Below are 19,940 nucleotides of genomic sequence, written 5' to 3' on the forward strand. Positions count from 1 at the left end.
TAGAGAGTAGAATGGTGGTTACCAGGGGCTGACAAGGGGGGTTTAGGGAAATGTTGGTCAAATACTAAATTTCATTTAGATAGGAGGAATAAGTTCAAGACATCCATCGTAAAACATGGTGACAAAGAGCACGGTGGCTCACACCTGTAATCCTAGCACTTTGGGAGGCCAAGCGGGTGGATCACCTAAGGTCAGGAGTTCAAGACCAGCCTGGCCAACATGGTGAAACCCTGTTTCTACTAAAAATACAAAAATTAGCCGGGTGTGGTGGCAGGTGCCTGTAATCCCAGCTACTCGGGAGGCTGAGGCAGGAGAATCGCTTGAACCCAGGAGCGGAGGTTGCAGTGAACCGAGATCGTGCCACTGCACTCTAGCCTGGGTGACAGAGCGAGACTCCATCTCAAAAAACAAACAAACAAACAAAAAACTATGGTGACTATAGTTAATAACAATGTATTATATTCTCGAAAATTGCTGAGAGTAGATTTTAAGTGTTCTTACCACAAAAATAAGTATGTGAAGTAATCTATATTAACTAGCTCAATATAGTCATTCTGCAGTATGTATATTTCAAAATAACAAGTTGTACATGATAAGTATATACAGTTTTTATGTATCAATTTAAAATAAATTTTTAAAATGATTAATTAAATTAGGTTGCTACGTACTAATCACGCACCATATACTATACAACAATTTGGACAAACAGCTGCCCTCATGAAGCTTATAATCAAATAGAGGGAACAAGACAAGTCTAAAACAACTGCTAAGAAAAGCTGAATGTAGGAGTGCAGGAAGCTATTATGCGGGGATTAATGCAAACCTGGAAAGGATCAGAAAAAGTTTCATGAAGATCATGACATTCGTATTTCATCTTCAAGGAAAGATGGACTTTTGGAAGGCAGAAATGACCCAACTAACTTTTGTCCAGAGCCTTCTATATATGAGTTACTTTACACATTACTGTAACCACTCTCACAACAATCTTACTAGGCTTTGGAATTTTTTTTTTTCCAACTCTTCTATAAAGGAACAACCTGGAGCTTAGACAGAGGTTCAGAAACGTGTTCAAAGTCAAACAACTAGGAAAGGTTTGTACTAGGTTTAGAATCTCCGCCTTTTGGAGAGCTTTTCACTTTCACAGCATCTGTGTCAATCAGAAAGGTTGGCTTCCTGCTCCCTTAGCTCTTCCATAGGGGAAGGAGACTAATGTAATAGAGGGCGACTAATGTAATAACAAGGAAACCTTAAGGATCTAGTCCCACAAAAGGGCCTATAGGCTGAATAAGTAGGTTCTGAGTCTGAGTTTACTTACAAAAAAGTCTACTTTTCTAAGATTAGACCCTGGGATATGAAGCAGTGGGTTCTACTTTGCTAATTTTATTCAACAATTTTGGAGAAAAACTTCCTATGAGGTTTGTCATGTGTATACCGAAACCTTCCACTTTTCCATGTGGACTAATCCTATGTTTGAGTGTGTGTTTTATAAAAGTCCAGTGAACTGAGCACTGCTGTGTTGCTGGGCAGCAAGTGTAATGGTCACTCTCAGGTATTAGGATCTTTGCCAGTGATCAGCATTCCTGAGAGCTAGAGATAGGAGGGCCCTGCATTTCCTCCCCACAACCTCACCAACGAGTGAATAGTGCAATGAAAATAAGTTTTTTTCTTTCTTTCTTTCTTTTTTTTTTTTTTAAAAAAGTCTTGCTCTGTCACCCAGGCTGGGAGTCTTGCTCTGTCACCCAGGCTGGGAGTCTTGCTCTGTCACCCAGGCTGGAGTACAGTGGCGTGATATCGGGTCACTGCAACCTCAGCCTCCCAGGTTCAAGCGATTCTCCCGCCTCAGTCTCCTGAGTAGCTGGCATTACAGGTACGGTACCTGCCATCATGCCCGGCTAATTTTTGTATTTTCATAGAGATGGGGTTTCACCATGTTCACCAGGTTGGTCTTGAACTCCTTACCTCAGGTGATCCATCTGCCTTGGCCTCCCAAAGTGCTGGGATTAAGGCATGAGCCACCATGCCCGGCCAAAATAAGACTTAATCATAACTCATGCAAACACTATCAGCAAGATCCAATCCATCAGAAATCCAATCCATCAGAAAATCCAGTTGGCTCTACCTTTAAAGTGCATGTTAAATTCTGTCAGTTCTTGCCACCTCTACTCTACCACCTGGTGCTGAGCCACCTTTATCACTCACCAGGATGACAGCCACAGCCTCCTCTCTCTTTTCAGCCTCGCCCACCTTGAGACTATTCGCAATACAACAGCCAAAGTCACTCTCGTAAACATGAGTGAAACCATTCCATTCCTCTGCATGGAATCCTATGATTAATCCCCATCTCACTTAGAGTAAAAGTCCAAGTGCAAACAATGGCCTACAGGGCCTTCATAAGCTGGCCTCAATTACTTCACTGTCTTGGTCCATGTGTTCCAGATGCTTTGGCCTCCTTGCCCCTCTGGAATACTAGGCATGCTCACTCCACTTGTTTTGTAGTGGCTGATCTCCCTGACTGGAAAAGGAACAGCCCCTCCCACCATTCCCTAATACCTCCTTAACTAACTCCCTCATCTCCTTCAAGTCTTTGCTTAAGTGTCTTCTTCTCTGTGAGGCCAATATTGGCCACTTTGTTTAACATTGCACCCTGGCAACCCTCCTCCAACCCTCTTAACATGCTTAAATTTTTACATTTTCCATATCACTTATGAGTTTCTAATATACTGTGTAATTTACTCATATATCAAGCCTATTGTTTATTGTCTATATTCCCCAGCTAGAATGTAAGTTCCATGAGGGCATGGTCTTTGTTTTGCTTACTTATAATGTCTCAAGCATCTAGAATAATGCCTAATACATAGCAGGCACTCAAAAAGTATTATTGAATTAAATAATTGAAACAGGTACACAACCCTTTCCCCATAACAGCTTAACCTGTCCAAGCTCAATGAAATCTCAATTCTCTATCATTTTTGGCACTTTGATAAGCACTCTGAATGAAAGGTTCACTCTGAAGTAGATATAACAATATTCTCTGGGCTGGATCAGCAAGTCGTCTGGGTGGATGATGAGAGTGTGGGAATAAAGGATATAGCACTAAATGGAGTTGAGGACTGAAGGTTGGCCTTCTAAACTTGCTGGATGCTTACCCAGGAGTTCTTGATGGCAATAATCTTGGTAAGAAAAGTTTCAACAAAATACGTGATTTTTAGGGAGCATTATATCAATTGGAGAAATAAACGTATGCACATATTCAAAGGTGACACCAAATTTGACCAATGAACAGACTGCAGGTAAGAGTATACCAAGGCCCCTCAGCCCTCAAAGCACTAGGGAACATTGTATCCTTCCTGCAAGAAATCATTATGTCAAAGAGTTTGCCTTTTGTTTTTTTTTTGTTTTTTGTTTTTTGTTTTTTTTTTGAGACAGAGTCTCGCTCTGTTGCCCAGGCTGGAGTGCAATTGCGCGATCTCGGCTCACTGCAAGCTCCGCCTCCAAGGTTCACGCCATTCTCCTGCCTCAGCCTCCGGAGTAGCTGGGACTACAGGCGCCCACCGCCATGCCCGGCTAATTTTTTTGTATTAGAGTAGAGACGGGGTAAAAAAATTAGAATTTTTTTGTATTAGAGTAGAGACGGGGTTTCACCGTGTTAGCCAGGATGGTTTCGATCTCCTGACCTCGTGATCTGCCTGCCTTGGCCTCCCAAAGTGCTGGGATTACAGGCGTGAGCCACCGTGCCCGGCCTGACTTTTGATTTTCTCACTGTGTTCTTTTGGTATTGTAAAAATAGTAAATGTTAAAAAAAGAAAAAAAGAAAAAAAGAAAAAGAAAATCTACTTTACAAAAAGTAAATTACAAAGGACTACTACTCATCTTTATGTTCAAATTTATAACAAAATGGGAAACTCAGTTAGGATGCTTCCATAGCCGGGGAAAGGTACTGGTCAGAATTTTCCAACTGAGGTTTGATCTGTTATTTTCCACATTAAAAGTCAAAAAAGTCAAAACAATGTCTCAACAAAAGCAAAAAATAAGCCATCATTCATTTCGATTATATGAGAGTGATTAACCAAAGTAGGTTAATTTAGTCATAATAAAAACATTTTCAAAGCTGAACTCTCTCAAGTAACAAATACAAGGCAAAACTATGAATATTTTTGCTATTTGAATAAAGCACAGGTAGCGTTCATCCTTAGAGTCTCTTGGCCTCACATTTTTCCAGGTTTCTTAGCTATTTGCCCTGCCCTAACAGTCCCCAAGTGACTGCTCCCATCCAGGCCTCCTGAAGCAGATCCAGCCTAAGCTCCTGGCAGACGGGCTTCCATCAGGGAAGCAGGACCATTGTGAATATGTTGAATAAGGAATTTATTATAGAAATTAGGGCTGGGCACAGTGGCTTACACCTGTAATCCCAGTACTTTGGGAGGCTGAGGTGGGCAGATCACCTGAGGTCAGGAGTTTAAGACCAGCCTGGTCAACATGGTAAAACCCCATCTCTACTAAAAATACAAAAAATTAGCTGGGCATGGTGGCAGGCACCTATAATCTGAGCTACTCAGGAGGCTGAGGCAGGAGAATTGCTTGAACCCAGGAGGTGGAGGTTGCAGTAAGCCGAGATGACACCATTGCACTCCAGCATGGGTGACAGAGGGAGACTCTGTTTAAAAAAGGAAAAAAAAAAAAAAGACATTACATCACATTTGTGGGAGGAGTTGGAGAAGTAAAAGTCTAAAAGTCTGAAAAGGGGAGTTAAGGGATCAGAGAACAACCCTGATTTGGTCAGAGGAGTCCAAGCTTGCAGGGAAATCTGGATATTAGGCTAGGCACATCCATCTGCTGTAGTGAGAGCACAAAGATGGTTGGTGTAGACATCTACAGAAGGTTGTTGGCTCTTTATGATTGCTGCCTCTGTGAGTTTCTGTGAAGAGTCTGTTAGCTAGCCTGTGGTCACAGTTACTTGTCAGAAGCGAATACAGAGCAGGGAAGAATGAGAATAAACAGGAACTCTCCCGCATCTCTTCTCATTGGTTAGAAATGGCATTTGTCTCTCGCCACCTCTAACCAATGACGACTTTCATTACATCTTGACAGTTGTCATTGGTTAGAGGTGGCGAGAGACAAATGAAGATGCTGCTTCAGTATTGCCTCCTAAGTCTCAGGTAACTTCAATTTTGTCTGTCTGGAAGCATATACAAAAGGGGTTTTGGGGAAACATAGTTTCCAGCATAACCATGTTGCCTATAGAACAATCCAGTACAATGACCATACCCTGGCTGCAAAGTATGGGATTTGTTTCTCTAGTAGCTGTCAGACGGGTCAGATGACGACTCATCCTGGAAGCTGGAGGAAATGGGAGGTAGCTTTCAGGTAAATTTCTTCTTCAGTCTTTTCTTTGATAGACTGTTCTTGGGCACAGTTTTGCATTGCTAAGCAATTGGCTGTGTCTTCTCAGGTTTATGAAGCACAGGCCAGGTTGGTAACATATCACTATGTATTTGCTTTCTATTCTTTCCTGTCTCATTTCTCCTATTCCTCATTTGTTGCCCTGGGTTTGCATCTGTCAAGGAAGTATTAGCACTTCAGCCTTCCTAAAAACTCCAGCTAAAATAGTACTCATCTAAGAAAATGCAATGAAAACGAAGTGGGACTTGGATGAATTGATGGGGGAAACTGATTCCTATGAGGCTCAGTTCAGTTGTATGTGATAGAATTATAGCATCGATGGCTTTTAAGAACATCATTATCTTTCTTCACTGGAAAAGTCCATGAACAAGTATTTTCTGAGACAAAAGGTATGGATTAGGGGAGCTGAGATCCTTTTAGTCAACATATGACTTGTGACTTTAACACTCAGCAAGAATGCACGCTTAATGAAAACTTTGCTCTCTGGCACTGGCACTTTTTTGAGCAATAATCCTGCCATATCTCAAAAAGCAGTGAAAAGCCTGTTATTCATATTTACATATCTATGCCAGTCTGAGTTTTCAAGATACAGTGATGCACAAACAGGGTGGAGAAACTGCCTTGATCTCTAGTTCCGTACAGCCCGCTGTGTTTAATCCACCCATTTCCCCAGATGGATGGGTGTAGTACCGTTACCTCTTATTTGACCATTAATCAATGAGATGGGGGGAGACTTTTTTCCCCTGATGTTTAAAGCCATTTTTTCTAAAACTATTAAAACACACATAGATACTATGGAATAGAGTGAAAAGCGTGAGAACATTCTTACACTAAAACGTGAGATTTAGGTTGTGGTAGTCCCCTCTCTTTCCCCATAGTTTATGGTTCTCTGCTATTAGGGGTTCAGAGAAAAAATTAGATAACCTCTTCTTTTTCTTTTTTTTCTTTTTTTTTTTTTTTTGAGAGTCTCACTTTGTAGCCCAGGCTGGAGTGCAGTGGCACAATCTCAGCTCACTGCATCCTCTGCCTCCCAGGAAGTTGAGATTTCAGGAAGTTCAAGCGATTCTTGTGCCTCAGCCTCCCGGGAAGTTGAGATTTCAGGTGCCTGCCACCACACCCCGCTAGTTTTTGTATTTTTAGTAGAGACGGGGTTTCACCATGTTGGTCAGGCTGGTCTCCAACTCCTGACCTCAAGTGATCCGCCCGCCTTGGCCTCCCAAAGTGCGGGAATTAAAGGCGTGAGTCACCGCGCCGGGCCTAGAGAACTTCTTTAGGTAAAGATTCTGTGTGCTGTGTGTACTCTCATTTTCGTTCATACTTTTGTATTTCTTTTTAAATACATGGGTTTTAGCTTTTTTTCTTTTAAGGGAGAAAGCCATTTCAGTAGAGTTTCTGTTAATGGAACTCAGAAGTTGTAGAAAGGGTGGCTGTGATGAAGCAGAGGTCAGCATCCCAGCTGCTCCCTTGAGGAGCCTGTCTTCACAGCAAAGGAATGAAGGACAAGCTGCCATTGTCGCAGGGTCCCGCATCTATTATTTTGTGACCAGAGGACATGAGAACATTGCTAGTCTAGATGGAAAAAGCTAATCCAACAGGTGAGATTGGAGATTCAAGAGAAACTGCATGTGGGAAGGAGTGCATAGAGTCGACTATGTTTCATAGCAAATCATTCTGTCAGCACAGGGCACAATGAAATGCCACCACAGTTGCCTCACTAGTAAGCAATATCTTCCATTTTTGAAGGCACCCCAGCATGTTCTGTAATAGCTCCCATTAAGTCCAGTCGATGTCCTCTGGACTCCCCTCCGCCTCCCACCCCCAGATGATGATGACACAAATGTCTTGAAATATTGACATGTCCGCAGTCACTCGTTTACAGAATGTCTGTACAAATATTTACATTACCCCGTCCCTCCCAGCAAATTTGACTTTAGATTAATCTGCACACCGAACGCAGGCCGGGAGTGGCTTGGAGTGTGGAAGGGTTTAAGGGTGTGGAAGGGTTGTAGTGAGGCGGGACTGACTGACTTTGATCGGCTTTGCCAGGGGCTTGAAGGAACCGGCTCTTCCTTTCGCAGAACCCAGGTGTTTCTCTGGGCCCGGGAAGTTTTTGCTCCCGAGTGAGTCAGGGACGGGAGCAGGCACGCACAGTCGCGTAAGTGTATGAAATGACGACCTCAGAAGGGCGCCCAGGGACAGGGGCTTGGCAGCCCCGAGCGGAGGCCGCCAGGCAGCCGTTCCTTTCGGAATTCGGTCTCCCGCAGTGCTCCCGGCTGCGGCGCTCCTGGGCCGGAGCGCTGGAGCCGTTCTGGGCAACCCTCCCGAGCGCGGCCGGCTCACCTCCGCCGGACTGCGCGGGGCGAGGGCTCCGCTACTGCGCGCAGGCCCGCGGATGGCAACTCGGGGTTTCCACGGCGGGTGATCTCGGGACACCACGGGTTCCCACGGAGGCCGGGCCAGGGGAGAGCCCTGGCTGTGGGACCCCGCGTGACCAGGGCGCAGGGCGCCGGGTCCTTAGCCCATCTGGCGGCGCAGGGAGGGGCGCCCCGTAGGGCGGGTGCGCAGCATGAGCCCCAGCCGCTTGCCGCTCCACTCCAGCCGGGCGGACGGGCGGGAGCCGGGGGCGGGGAGCCCGGAGCACCGCCCCGCCAGCGCGCCCCGCCCGTGGGAGAGGAGGGGCTGCAGCGCAGCGGACCACTGGAGGCGCAGCACGGTCGCCGCCGCCGCTGTCGGTGCTGGAGATCGCGGCTCGGTGCAGGCGGCGCCCATGCCTCCTCTCCTCCACTAGCCCGCGCGCCAGTCCGCCTGCCGGGGCCGGCTCTCCGCCTCCTGCCTCCCGTCGCAGCCGCGCAGCCGCCGCAGAGCCCGCGGCGCCACCGCTCGCCCTCTAGGTAGGTGTCCTAGCTGCAAAGGGATTGCTTGGGGCGGGCGCCACGGTGCCCGCATCGCGGCCCGGGGGCATTGTGCGCCTCCGGCGGGCCGAGGACCCCGAGGGACGCGTGGGTGGGCAGCCGCAGCTTCGGGTCCCCAGGGCATCGCCGTCCCCCTGGAGGCGCCCCCGGCCGATAGCCCGGGCTACAGGGAAGTGGGGGCGGCGGTGTCAGCCCATTCTCGCGGCTGGGATGGGAGGGGGCATCTGTATCGCGGTCCCGGTTTGCCGCCCTCCCTCCCCCTCGTTGCCAGGGAATTCCGGCCGCCTGCCACTCGCGCTCGCATTCCCTCGCGCGGGCCGGCGCCCCTGCTCCCCGCAGGCTGCCTGGGGATTGAAGCAGGGGCAGGGAGAAGGACTGATGTAATTGTCAGCGGAAAACCGAACCGGCGCGGGTGAGAGCGCCCGCGCCCGCGAGAGCTAACGCCTACGCCGCACCTTTCAGGGGATCGGGGAAGCCGAGAGGAGCGGCTGGGGAAGTTGTGCATTGGGTTTTATTGTGCGCGTGCACTGCGGACTGCCCTCGCGGGGCACCCCTGCCCACCCGCTGCTGGCGCCCCTGCAGCCCTCCCGGCAGCCTCCGTCCACTCCCCCGGCCAGGGCCAAGTCTGCCTTCCCTGGTTCAGACCGGGACAGCGTTTGCATTGCAGTCAAGACGTGCTTCCCCTGCATCAAGCCGGGAGCTGCCCGCAGATCGTGTCGCCGGGGATGCTGGGGGAGGAGGGAATGGGAGACCTGGGGAGAAAGCCTGGAGAAGTAATGACACAAGCGGATTTTCTCCCCAAAGCTTCTGCTGCGTATAGACACATCTGCAAGGCACCTTTTAAGCTGTTTTTGAAAGTTATAACCAGATACTGATTTTGTGACAATTCTGTGATATACCTGAACGGTTGCTTAAACATAGAGACCTAAAGCTAGGGGAAGCATTACATAATGGACATGAAGCAAATGACACGAAACTAAGTGAACCCACTGGGTTGCCAGATTATTTCTCTCTTCTGGACACAAAATCCTGTAAGGTTTTTTCTATAGGAACTTTCATTTTTAAATTGCTGGGCTAAGTTTAGCCAATTGTCTATTATATTCAGTTGTGATTTTTTTTCTAAATAATTTTCTTGGACATCTTTTCTTAAATTTAAAAATTGCATACTAATGGTTATATATCACTAAGCTGATTAGGAAATGTAGTCTTCACAAGGTAAAAATAAGAAATTTCCCATCTTAATACATTAACTTTGTTTTCCTCTTGTTTTGTTTTTGTTTCTTTTCCTTCTTTCATCCTTCCCCCCACCCCCAACCCCCGCTTTATTTTTTGGAAACATTTCTACAGTTTTGGGTACTGCAAGCTCACAACGTTGATATTTCTATCACATGCTACAGCATTGCAGAGACAAAGACTAATAATAAATGAAACAGAAGACCTCGCAGTAACTCTCATAGTTAGCAGGGTTCCCAAGGTCGAAGGGAAGCTGCAGTGTAATTCAGCAATAATCACCTACAGAGAATATGCATAGCCCTCATTGGGAAAGGCCCTGATTGGTGGATTTTATTATTATTATTCTTTTGCAGTAGGAGTTCATATATTTTTTCCCTAAAAAATAATTTTTCCTAAGGTAAAAATGAAATATTTTGAAATTAAAATTTCAGGCTTTTAGAAAGCCTAAAAATCCTGGTTTTGCTCATATTTTTGGATGCAATGTTGATAACGCCATTATACATTCAGTGGATGGATTACCTTTGGCGGTACCTCAGTTTCAGATTACTATGACTTGTCAGGTGACTCTTGGCTTTAGTATGAGGTAGTTCTGCTGGACTTTTATAGGATCACATATGTAAGTTTTCTTATCCCTAGATTGCTCTAACCTTAAGTTAACTTTACTTCAAGGAGAAAAATAAAGTCCTTCCAAGATGAAATCTTTGTGGTTGGAGGTTTTAGTACCACCACAGATACCGGATTAGGTAAACTGCATAAGGAGATAAAAATTCTTATGACTTTACTCATGAAACTGTTGGACTAGAGAGAAGACTAGTTTTGAAAGGTAGGACTAGTTTTGAAAGGTAAGGCATACATTCTCAAAAGAAGGATTTTGTTGTTTTGCTGCAAAGGTTAGGTCATAATTATGATACTTTTTAAAAAGTTGTTTTAAATCTTGGGGGAAAAAGGGTCTCATAGTATCCATTGACTTCTGGAACTTTTTTTTCCTCACTCAATATTATATCTCTAGATTCATTCATACTGTATGTAGTTGTAGTTCACTGACTTTCACTGCAGTAAAATATTCCATTATGTGTCTTATAACGCAGTATGTTTCTCTCTTCTCTTCTCAGTGACCTTTTTTTTTTATTTTTTTTATTTTTTGAGATATTGCAGTGTTGCTCTGATTATTCTTGTTTCCTGGGCACACGTGCCAGTGTTTCTCTTGGGTTAATACCAAGGAATAAAATTGCTGGTTTGTAGGTTATGTGAATATTCAACTTATTAAGTATTGCCAAATTATATTCCCAAATGGTTGTACTAATTTACATAAGCCAGGGAAACAACCAAATACAAACACTAAATAAAAACATGCACTTCTGTTTTGCATATATGTCTGTTGAAATACATATCTTTTTAGAAAGCAAGAGAATGATGAACGTAAAACTTAGAATGGCAGTTATCTTTTATATGGTTGGAGGGTAGCATGTGAGGAGGAACACACACATGGATGTTAGTTATTGATAATGACCTAGTCCTTGGGTTTCATGGTGAGTTCCTAGGTGATCATTGTACAGTAATTCCCCCCGTTATCCAAAGGGAGTATGTTCCAAGTTCCCTAGTAGATGCCTGAAACCTCCGATGGTGCCAAACCCTATGTATATGCTTCTTTTCCATGCATAGATACCTATGATAAAATTTAATTTATAAATTAGGTACAGTAAGAGATTAACAATCATAATAAACAGAACAATTATTAACACTATACTGTAATAAAAAGTTATGTAAATGTGGTTTCTCTCTCTTTCAAATTATCTTATTACACTGTATTTACCTATTCTCAGAACCAGATTGACCACGGGTAATTGAAACTTTCGATGGGGGTAGATATTGTATTAAAAAAAAAGAAAGAGGATAATGCATGGACCAGTGATGATATTTTAAGGTTCTAAGGAAAAAGAAAATAAGGACAATAGAGTTGTCACAAGACAATAAGCCTACAAGATATTAGTTGAAAGATGAAGATGCAGTCCCTATGCATAGGCATGAGTTGCCCAGAGTTCATGGAAGAAATTTGCAAAAAGGTTGAGCAGGAAGTGGTCATGCTGAGAAGAGGAAGGCTGTTGTGGACTTAGAAAATGATATGAACAGAAGTTGAGGGAGCCATGAGAAATTTTCCAACAGTGAAGCACTCAAAGCATTTATACACTAAGTTTAGGGAACAGATAGGTGGGGGCTACCAGGAGAGATCCAAGGCTCCTCATTAGGAGGCACTGCTGATTGAGATGAGAGTTCTCAAGTTTGGAGAAAATGAAAAGGATTAGTTTAAAAACTAAAACTACTGTCCTAAAAAAGAAGAGGAGAGTCAAAGGTATTTGACTATAATGAAAAGAAATATGAAGAATCTTGGCGTGTAGTATCAATTTTTTTTTTCTTTCCAGACAGAATCTCGCTCTGTCGCCCAGGCTGGAATGCAGTGGCGCAATCTTGGCTCACTGCAACCTCCTGGGTTCAAGCGATTCTCCTGCCTCAGCCTCCCTAGTAGCTGGGACTACAGGTGCGTGCCACCACACCCAGCTAATTTTTGTATTTTTAGTAGAGATGGGGTTTCACCATATTGGTCAGGCTGGTCTTGAACTCCTGACCTCGTGATCCGCCCACCGTGGCCTCCCAAAGTGCTGCGATTACAGGCCTGAGCCACCGTGCCCAGCCAAAAAAAAATTTTTTTTTTTTTAAAGAAAATAGTGGAGTTGCTGTGGGAGCTTTTAGTGAGGTTTAAACATCTCAAGTATGTGGTAATAGATATCCAAGCTCGTGTTTGAAAACATGCAATATGGTGTCTGCTTTATATAGAGAGTTTTTTTTAATTTTTAATTTTTTTGGATACATAATAGGTGTATATATTTATGGGGTATGTGAGATATTTTGATACAGGCATACAATGTGTAATAATCACATCAGGGCAAATGGGGTATCCATCATCTCCAGCATTTATCCTTTGTGTTACAAACAATCCAATTATGCTCTTTGAATTATTTTAAAATGTACAATTAAATTATTGTTGACTATAGTCACCTGTTGTGCTATCAAATACTAGATATTATTCATTGTTTCTTTTTTTTCCTTTTTTTTTTTTTTAAAGGGACGGGGTCTCCCTATGTTGCCCAGTCTAGTCTTGAACTCCTCCTGGGCTCAAGGGATCCTTCTGCCTCGGCCTCCTAAAGTGTTAGGATTACAAGCATGAGCCACCACTCCCAGCTCACTTATTCATTGTTTCTATTTTTTTGTACCCATTAGCCAACCACTCTTCCCCCAGCTTCTCCACTACTCTTCCAAGTGTCTGGTAACCATCCTTCTACTCTCTATCTCTATGAGTTCAATTGTTTTAATTTTTAGCTCCCACAAGTAAGTGAGAACATGCTCCTCATTGATAATATCTAGCTTAGCTACTGCTGGATTCTCTGGACCTAGCACATGGTGGGTGTTGAATAAATATTTTTGGAATGAATGAATGGATTTTAAGTAATTGGTTAGATTTTTCAGGTTTTTGGAGATGTTACAAGTGTCAATTCATGTTAGTCATTGCTTCTTTCTTATTGAACTTATATACCTTTTAAAAATAACTTTGAGGCTGGGCGCAGTGGCTTACGCCTGTAATCCCAGCACTTTGGGAGGCCAAGGTGGGTGGATCACTTGAGGTCAGGCGTTCGAGACCAGCCTTCCCAACATGGTGAAACCCAGTCTCTACTAAAAATACGAAAATTAGCTGGGAGTGGTGGTGCATGCCTATAGTCCCAGCTACTCGGGAGGCTGAGGCAGGAGAATCGCTTGAACCCAGGAGGCAGATGTTGCAGTGAGCCGAGATTGCACCACTGCACTCCAGTTTAGGTGACAGCGAGACTCCATCTCATAAATAAATAAATAAATAAATAAATAAATAAATAAATAAATAATAAATAAATAAGAGAACTGCGGCACAAGGAGGTTAAGTAATCTGCCCAAGGTGTTTTCCTTATCTGTAATGTGGACGTACTATGTGTAATATGGACATACTATTAGGGCTTAACTCTCCAGTTGTGTCAAATATTCTGTGAACTTCTGGCCCAGAGTGAAAACTCACCACATATTGCCAGCAATGTTAGGGAGTTGTTGTTATAGAAATAGTACCCCCAAAGATACAATAGCTAAAATAACCAAGGATAATTTAATTGGATCTCAGTTTTTCAAGTAATAAGCATTCAAATAGAACATTTCTTTCAAATTCATCTTTGTCTAACTCAGTTGGCCTTGGGTATATTGTTGGTGTTTAGTGACTATTAGATATGACAGTTTGTACATTTGTTATATTCTGAGAGGAAATTAGCTGCATCATATATTCATTGGATGTTGTGGATTCTTCTTCACTCAGGCTTTGCCATGTTCAGTGCATAAATACTATCTGGCAGATAGTAAAATATGACCAAAATTATAATCCCTATGTGTGATTAAAAGAAACATAAACATAAAACTCAATTTTCTTAAATCAAATGAGAGCTTTCATGTGTCAGTATCCAAAGGCAGCATTTTAAATTTTGATTATACTGTGAAATTCTGCTTTAAACAAATAAAAATACACATTATTTTCCGTCCTCTTCTCTTCCCCCTTAAACCCCTACCATTACTCTTTCTACACACTTAATATTTCTGTTAATTTGCTTCTGAGGGAATGCTTGGGTATTTACTGCTAAGTGTTTTTCTGGGTCTTTCTAGAAGGCCGACTGATTTTATTGCTTAGGTTTGGGGCCAAATCCTATGGTTGCCTGGCTCTCTGAGATATTGAGTCTTCAACCTTTAGCTGCCTGTGAGTGACTGCTCAAATGTCATGGGGAGCCTCTGCAAGATAACCATTAAGGGTTTTTTTTTTTTTTTTTCATTTGTTAAATCCCCAAAACTAATGCTATTAAGGGGCTTTTCATAGAACTAGAAAGCTCTATGTATTCATCTTTTTAACTCCCACATCACATAGCCTTGTACATAGTGGACATTCAGTAAGTGTTGATAAATATACAATTTTTGTTAATTGATTCGTATAAAATTACACTGTACATTGTTTGCCATTTGAAATGCTAATTATAGTTCTGTTTGGTTTGTGTTTACATTCTAATCTTTCGGAACACTGGGAAAAAAATACTTTAAGCTTTTTCCCTTTAAACTTTGAAGGAAAACACATATTTGGATAAGGCAGTGCTGTACTTCTAGTCTCAAAGTATCCATTATTGGGTAGCTAACTGACAATTATTTCTCTGTGTAAGAAATATTTTAAAAAAATTCTTCGAGAATAATGCCTAATTTTTCTTTGTGAGCTGGCCAAATTTTATGAAATAATGAGGTTTAGGGATTACATTTTTCAAAGCCAGCAATAAAATATACAAAGATTAAAGCACATTTCTTTAAGTTGGAGGTGCTGGAGCTTTTTAGTTGCTTCTTTTTGCTTTTAAAATGGGCCATTTGACATTTATATGCAAATCAATAATGTATGAGTTAAATGCAAGCAAGCAAGGTTCTGTTTCTTCAGACCTTTTTTTTTTTTTTTTTTTTTTTTTTGAGATGGAGTCTCTCTCTGTCACCCAGGCCTGAGTGCAGCGGTGCAATCTCGGCTCACTGCAACCTCCACCTCCTGGGTTCAAGTGATTCTCCTGCCTCAGCCTCTCCAGTAGCTGGGACTACAGGTGTGTGTCACCATGCCTGGCTAATTTTTATATTCTTAGTAAAGACGGGGTTTCACCATGTTGGCCAGACTCATCTTGAACTCCTGACCTCAAGTGCTCCTCCTATCTTGGCCTCCCAAAGTGCTGACATTACAGGTGTGAGCCTCTGTGCCTGGCTCTTCAGACACTTCTAAAAACTGCCCACAAATCATGATGTAACTTTCTTCCTTTTTCCTCTGCTGGCATAGATGATTACTATTATAAGAAATTAGTAATATATTTTTGAGGATGGTGATGGAGTGTTGTACAGGGGTGTTCCTTGATTTTAATATTTTCTATAATTCCTTGATATTTTCTTTCTAAAACAGATTTTCTTTAGGACTTCCAGAAATGCTTTAGGAATTTCAGATAAATATTTCTTTTCTTTTTTTTTCTTTTTTCTTTTTTTTTTTTTTGAGACAGAGTCTTGCTCTGTCACCCAGGTTGGAGTGCAGTGGCGCAATCTCGGCTCACTGCAAGCTCTGCCTCCCAGGTTCACACCTTTCTCCTGCCTCAGCCTCCCGAGTAGCTGGATTACAGGCACCCGCCAGCACGCCCGGCTAATTTTTTGTATTTTTAGTAGAGATGGGGTTTCGCCGTGTTAGCCAGGATGGTCTCGATCTCCTGACCTTGTGATCCGCCCGCCTCAGCCTCCAAAAGTGCTGGGATTACAGGTGTGAGCCACTGTGCCTGGCCCAAATAAATATTTCTAAAATTGTAGACTCTACAAATGTATATTAATATTTCATTTAGAATTAAGATTAAATTTACCTTTCTGATTTGAAGATTAAGAATCATGGTTACTCTGTCTAAAGAAAATATTGGTGGGCAATGTTGAGAGTTAGCAGTTTGTAGGCATCTGATTTTCATAGAAGCAACTCAAAATGACAACTTGAGAGTGAAAAAATGGCCATTTTCCGATGTAGTGATTCTTTTGGGATTACTTTGAGAATATTTTGTATCAAGAGACATATTTTCTTATTTATTTATTTATTTGAGATGAGGGTCTCACTATGTTGCCCAGGCAGGAGTGCAGTGGCTATTTACAGACATGATCATGGTGCACTACAGCCTCCAGCTGCTGGCCTCAGCCCCCTGAGTGCCTGGGATTATAGTTGTGTGCCACAGCACCCGGCAAGAGACATATTTTCTTAGTGGCTCAATATCTAAGACTTAACTAGCAGATTAGTCTTTCCAGCGTTACCCAAATCACAGAAAGTATCTTAGAAGTAATTTTGTAGATGAGGAAACTGAGACTCTGAGAGGTGAGGTGTCCGAGCCAGTGCCAGACTTGTACTGACCATCACATGCCTGGATACTAAATCATCCTGACCTGGCACATGGTCCACATTAGAGTTAATTTGTGAAAACATATATGTACAGATGTAGAAAAAATACTGACAGGGACCTGTGGCATTTGTTTTCAACCTGAGAAGTGTGCCTGACAGTTAGTGTTCCCATGACCATTCTTACATGTGCTTGTTAACTGCAGTTATAGTGCTTTATCAGATATGATGTCAGCTTTAAGATCAAGTCACATAGTAGGCTCATAGATCTTTCGGGAATGGCAGAATCCAGATAGACTTTGGGTCAGTTTTTAATCAGCCATTCCAATCTGACACTACAGTGAGTGCTTATAGTATTGGAACCTTATAATAATATACTTTATTTTCTCTCTTCCTGACTTTTGTGCTATTGTTGTCATATTTATGTAATAAACCCCACATTATATTGTTACTGCTTTTGTTTGAAAAGTTATCTTTTGAAGATATGTAGATGATAATTTACAAAATCATATATTTACTATGTATTTACCATTTATGATGCCTTTCATTCCTTTTTGCAGATGCATATTTCCATCTGGAATCATTTTCTTTCTGCTTAAAAGGACTTCCTTTAACATTTCTTGTTTCCAATGGTGATAACTTTTTCACTTCTGTGTGTCTGAAAGTGTCTTTATTTTGCCTTCAATTTTGAAGATATTTTCACTGGGCATAAAATTCTAGGTAGACTGTATTTTTCTTTTCAGTGTTTTGAAGATGTAGCCTCCTGTTTGCATTGTTTTCAGTGAGAAATCTATTATCCTTATCTTTGTACATACTGTATCTTTTTTCTCTGGCTGCTTTAAGATTTCTTTTTATCTGCCGGGCGCTGTGGCTGACGCCTGTAATCCCAGCACTTTGGGAGGCTGAGGTGGCAGATCACTTGAGGTCAGGAGTACGAGACCAGCCTGGCCAACATGGTGAAACCCTGTCTCTACTAAAAATACAAAAATTGGCCGGGCGTGGTGGTGGGCACCTGTAACCTCAGCTATTTGGGAGGCTGAGGCAGGAGAATCACTTGAACCTGGGAGGCGGAGGTTGCAGTAAGCTGAGGTTGTGCCACTGTATTCTACCTTGGGTGACAGAGCGAGACTGTCTCAAAAAAAAAAAAAAAAGAAAAGAAAGAAAAAGATTCTTTTTATCATTGATGTTGAGTAATTTGATCATGATGTACCTTGATGTGGTTTTCTTTATGTCTTTTGTGCCACTGAGATTCATTAAGCATCTTGAATTTGTGGGATTTTTGTTTTCAAGAAAGTTGGACAAGTTTCTGCTATTATTTCTTCACATGTGGTTTTCTGTTTTTTCTTCATTATTCTGTCTTTTGTGGGGAGTCCATGTACTGTATATTAGGCTGCTTAAAGTTGTCTCACAGCTCACTGAGGCTCTGTTCATTTTTTAAAGTTCTCTTTTCTCTGTTTCACTTTGGATAGTTTCTATTGCTGTGTCTTTACACTTAGTTTCTTTTAACTTTTTTCTTTTTAAATTGAGGTAGAGTCTCACCTCGGTTTATGAGGTGAGACTGTGTTGCCCAGGCTAGACTTGAACTCTTGGGCTCAAGCTATCCTTCCACCTCAGCTTCCTGAGTAGCTGGGATTATAGGCTCATACCACTGTGCCTGGCCCACATTTAGTAATCTCTTCTTTGGCAATGTCTACAGTATTAATCTCATCCAAGGATATATTTTTAATTTCAGACTTTGTAGTTTTCAGCTCTAGAAGTGTTATTTGGGTCTTTAAAAATATCTCCATATCTCTACTTAACTTTTCGAACATACGGTATATAATTATAACTGTTTTTAATATCCTTGCTTGCTAATTCTAATCTTTGTGACAGCTCTGGGTCAGGATCTCCTTACCATGAGTCATATTTCCCTGCTTCTTTATGTGCCTGGTAATTTTTGATTGGATGCTAAATATTGGGAATTTTACCTTGTTGGGTGCTGGATATTTTTGCATTCCTGTAAATGTTCTTGAGCTTTGTTCTGTGATGCAATTAATTTACTTAGAAATAGTTTGATTCTTTAAGGTCTTGGCTTTAAGATTTGTTTAGTGGGACCAGATAGTGCTCAATTTAAGGCTGATTGTTTCCATGAACTAGGCAAGACCCTTCTGTGTACTGTACCCAATGTCCGCTGAATCATGAGGCTTTCTAGTTTGGCAGGTGGGAGTAGACTGTTATTGATTCTGTGAGTGTAGGCACTGTTCTGTCATCTCTAGTGCGTTCTAGTGTCTTTTTCTCCAACCTCTTTGGCTTCCTTATACCTATGAGCATGACTTAACTGAATTCTTTTCTTTTTCTTTTTTTTCTTTTTCTTTTCTTTTTTTTTTTTTTTTTTTTTGAGACAGTCTCACCCTGTTGCCCAGGCTGGAGTGCAGTGCTGCGATCTCTGCCCACTGCAACCTCCACCTGCTGGGTTCAAGCGTTTCTCATGCCTTGGCCTCCCAAGTAGTTGCGACTATGGGTGCATGCCACCACACCCAGGTAATTTTTGTATTTTAGTAGAGAGGGTGGTTACACCATGTTGGCCAAGCCAGTCTCGAACACCTGACCTCAAGTGATCCGCTTACCTCGGCCTCCCAAAATGCTGGGATTACAGGTGTGAGCCACCCTGCCCGGCCTCACTGAATTCTTGATGGGAACTCTCTGCAGATCTCTGGAAATCTCTCTGTGAACATCTCCCTTTTCCTTTGGACTACAGCTGCCTTGGTTTTTCTGAACTGTCAGCTCAAGTCTGCTGCCCTGGGCCTGGGTTCCCCCTCCCTGTGCCACTGCTGGAAACTCACTCAAGGTAGTAACCTAGTGTAGTCTTTCTTAGGACTCACCTCACTCCTTTCCTCTCTCTTGGGGATCACTGTCTTTTGTTGCCTGATAATATCTTGAAAACTATTTCTTTGTATGTTTTGTCCACTTCTTGGTTGTCTCCAACAGGAAGATAAATTCAGTCCTTCATCTTGGCCAGAAGCAGAAGTCCCCCAGATATCTGTTGAAAGTGAGGAGGCAGGCAGAGGAGTGAAGTGGAGGTCTTGAGGGATTGTGGTAAAAGTTAACATAGCCAGTGCGGTGAAGAGGAAAGAGCTTACCATTGGAAGCCCACCTGAGAGGGAGAGTTACTCTAGCAATGCAGTTGAGTGAGTTGGCTAGCAGTTTTATTGATTCATTGACTGATTCCTTTTTGCTACTATTCATTTACTTATTCAGTGCCTACTCTGCACCAGGGTCTTAACATACATTATTTCTCATCCTTACATTAGGCCTACAAGGTGTTGGTATTGTTAATCCTTTACCCCCACACTGTACCCCACCTTCCCCCACCGTGAGCCCCAGCCTTTCTCAGTTTCACAGATGAGAAAATAGAAATGTCAACT

General features: G+C 42.6%; 1 protein-coding gene across 27 annotated transcripts in view; it reads left to right on the forward strand.

The window, feature by feature from the left end:
* Positions 1 to 8,067: 8,067 nt before the first annotated feature.
* OSBPL6 (oxysterol binding protein like 6) overlaps positions 8,068 to 19,940 on the forward strand; it is a 202,717-nt gene continuing 190,844 nt past the window's right edge. For 15 of the 27 annotated variants that reach the window (XM_055108807.2, XM_003815515.5, XM_055108815.2 and 12 more), the window contains exon 1: positions 8,157 to 8,291. The gene's annotated coding sequence lies outside the window, so the exon portion shown is untranslated. Of the gene's footprint in view, positions 8,292 to 19,940 lie in introns of all 27 variants that reach the window. The other 12 variants (XM_055108808.2, XM_063595457.1, XM_063595453.1 and 9 more) reach the window with 3 other exon arrangements.

This window comes from Pan paniscus, chromosome 13 (genome assembly GCF_029289425.2).
Source record: "Pan paniscus chromosome 13, NHGRI_mPanPan1-v2.0_pri, whole genome shotgun sequence".
Classification (NCBI taxonomy): Eukaryota; Metazoa; Chordata; class Mammalia; order Primates; family Hominidae; genus Pan; species Pan paniscus.